Source organism: Elgaria multicarinata, chromosome 10 (genome assembly GCF_023053635.1).
Source record: "Elgaria multicarinata webbii isolate HBS135686 ecotype San Diego chromosome 10, rElgMul1.1.pri, whole genome shotgun sequence".
NCBI classification, from domain to species: Eukaryota; Metazoa; Chordata; class Lepidosauria; order Squamata; family Anguidae; genus Elgaria; species Elgaria multicarinata.
In genome coordinates this window covers 20,790,961-20,794,268 of record NC_086180.1, presented here as the reverse complement: position 1 = coordinate 20,794,268, position 3,308 = coordinate 20,790,961, and the positions used below count along the sequence as shown (strand labels likewise).

General features: G+C 42.0%; 1 non-coding gene across 1 annotated transcript; it reads right to left on the bottom strand.

The window, feature by feature from the left end:
- Positions 1 to 1,120: 1,120 nt before the first annotated feature.
- LOC134405215 (U6 spliceosomal RNA) lies at positions 1,121 to 1,226 on the bottom strand. Its single transcript, XR_010025942.1, has one exon. It is a non-coding gene; the product is annotated as a U6 spliceosomal RNA (small nuclear RNA).
- Positions 1,227 to 3,308: the final 2,082 nt, after the last annotated feature.

Sequence of the window (3,308 nt, the reverse complement as noted above, 5' to 3'; positions counted from 1 at the left end):
TTCATCTAGGTGGGAGAATCTAGACAGATGAAAGGCACTGAACCACTTCCATGCAATTCATGCCATCCCTCTTTCTTCATTCAAATCCATCCTCAACATCAATTCCTTCCATGAAGACTTGGTCATAACCTCTTAGTTTTCACACCCCAATGAAAAGGAAGTATGCTCAATAGCATTTGCAAATATTCAGCTCCTGTTAAGCTTTGCACACTCTCTTCCCTTTCTCTCATTCCGTTCCCTCTTTTTGAAATTCGATTGTAAGTTAAAAACATTTTATCCTGTTTCTTATCATGATAGTTCTGTGATGTAGATCACTTGAATGGTCTTATTTTACAGATAGGAAAATTAAGCTTAGATGCTATGATGGGACCAAGACTGTCAAATGAAGCCACAACTGAGCTCACCAGTAGTAGTCCAGCGCTCTGCTTGCTACATCACAACTCCTTCATAGGAGTATCTCAGGGCTCATCTACATCAAGCAGGATATTCCAGTATGAAAGTGGTATGAAAGTGGTATATAAAAGGCAGGAGCCACACTGCTAGGGTGACCATATGAAAAGGAAGACAGGGCTCCTCTATCTTTAACAGTTGTATTGAAAAGGGAATTTCAGCAGGTGTCATTTGTATATATAGAGAACCTGATGAAATTTCCTCTTCATCACCACAGTTAAAGCTGCAGGTGTCCTGCCCTCTTTTAAATCTGGTCACTCTAATATAGCTCTTGCACTTTAACTCCTATGATGAAGAGGGAATTTCACCAGGTTCTGAATATATACAAATGACACCTGCTGAAATTCCCTTTTCTATGCAACTGTTAAAGATACAGGAGCCCTGTCCTCCTTTTCATAGGGTCACCCCTGACTTTATAGTGGTAATGAAGTGCACTGAAAACTGTTGGGTCCCATGACACAGCTACACCAAGCAGGATATAACACTATGAAAGCGGTATGAAAGCAGTATATGGTATATGTCATGGGCCCCAACAGTATTCGTCGTCATCATCATCATCATCATCATCATCTATTTCTTACACACCTCTCCACTTGGATCAAGGTGGGGAACAACAATGAATATAAAACACATTAAAAACTGATTAAAACATAGCATACATGATTAAAACAAAAATATGGAGCGCTTCACGAATTTACGTGTCATCCTTGCACAGGGGCCATGCTAATCTTCTCTGTATCGTTCTAATTTTAGTATATGTGTGAGCATCAGTGCACTTCCACTATAAAGCAGCAGTGTGGCTCCTGCCTTTTATATACTGCCTTCATACCACTTTCATAGTGGAATATCTGTTTGGTGTAGATGTGCCCTCAGTTCCCCAAAGATAGACTAGAAAGTGCTGCTCTTTTCTTACTGTAAGTCATCAGTGAAACTGGTGTGGGGGTGGGGGTGTCTAGAGATTGGTTGCCATTCTCATCCAGGAGCATCTTGAATTAGGGTGACCATATTTGGGAAACCAAAAAAGAGGACACCTAGTGTGTGTGTGGGGAAGCAGCTTTCTGAGTCCTGCAGAAAGTACGTTATTCCCCGCCACCTTAAAGAACCCAATTGGAGTGGAGGAGGGGAAAGGATTTCATTCTGCACCACCACCATCCACTCCAATTGGGGCCTTTTCTATAATGTCCACGAATGACTCACTTTCCCCTTTAAGACCTCAATTGGAGCTCAGGGTGGGGGAATGATGTGCCTCAAGAAAGCATGTCATTCCCTCCTGCCATGCTAATGGCAACCTTAAAGGGGAAGGTGTGTCATTCCAAGACATTATTGAAAATTATAGAAAATCCCCCCTGACACCATGGAAAGAACAAAAACCAGGACAAATCTGGGGAAATCCTGACAGTTGGTCACCCTACTTGAATATATGGGGTCTCAATGGTCCACACAGCACAACAAAAAGGTGCCCATCCAGGATGAATCCTTCCACTGAAATAGATTCAGCAGCCTTTTGGGGCAAGGGAGCTTCATGGATGCAAAGGAGCAGGGCCAGCCCTCTCATTAGGCCGAGTGAGGCAGTGGGCTGGGTGGAGTGGTACATCATGCCCATGGATCCCCACCAGCAGCAGCTTCAATCTAGGAGCTAGCTGCCCTGCCCAGCAATCACTCCATGGCCTGGCAGTGGACAGGCCTGCAGATGGGGTAGGAAGAGGAGGCGTGACAGGTCCTCGCTTCAAGCAGCAATCTGCCTTGGGCCAGGCCTGATCATTATTGCCAAATGGAAGTGTGTTTGCAGAAGAAATAGCACTGCTAAGACTATAAATATCTCACAGGATTATACAGCTTCAGAATACACTGCATTTGTGGCATTTTCTTTTTTAAAAAAACAAACAAACCACTATGTGTAATCCATCAGAGTTTGGGGAAAACTAACAGATGTGAGATCTATGAAATTTATCAGAACAGGGAGTGGATTATTGAGTTTATTTCGAAGTAACTCATGGTCAGGTTATGGATTTTCAATGTAGGGCAATAACCTGGGACATTTGAATGCTTGTAAGTAAATTATGGATATCAAAAGATTAGTGGGGAAATCCAAAGGAAATAACAGAGAGTATTGCAGCAGTATCGCAAGATAATTAAGCATTTTTAAAGAAAAAACTCAGTTTATGAATTTTGAACATGAATTTTGTTCAAAAATCGCAGGGTTTAGAAAGTGAATAAACAATATGGAAAGAAACCGATTCAATATTTGCATTTTGCAAGAAGATCAAAATGTATTTAATTAAAATACATTAATTAATTAATGTATTTAATTAAAAAGATGATAAGATCCTCTGTAAAGTAATGAGAAATTAATTCAAGCTCAGTTAAATTCAAGCTCAGATTCTTGAGGATAAGGTGAAGGCCATCCTTCATTGGGCCTGTTCAGATGACACTTCGGGCTCTGTGGTTAGCGAAACTGTGGTTCTCTGGGGTTAGCACTAACCACAAGCCATGCTGTCGTACACAACACTTTAAGCCATGGTTAGAGCCCTACTGCAGACAGTCCGACTGTGGTTAGTGAGTGAGCAGGATTTAGCAAAACTCATTGCACAAGATACCTTAAATCGTGCTGCTTAACCAAAAGCTTTAACAAGCAGGGTTTAAGGCATCTTCTGAACAGGCCCATTATTAAACAGGCTGATCTGGGCTTTTATGTCTCAGGGAACAAATTGGTTTGGGCAGCTTTGATATGCACCTTGACTTGGGAGGGGCAGAAAAATGACGTGGGGCAGACTTGCACAAGAGGGCATGTAAGATTGCAAACCAGGGTGATCTGCAAGCAAATCTGCATGGCTATGAAAGAAATTGCTTGTGGATGG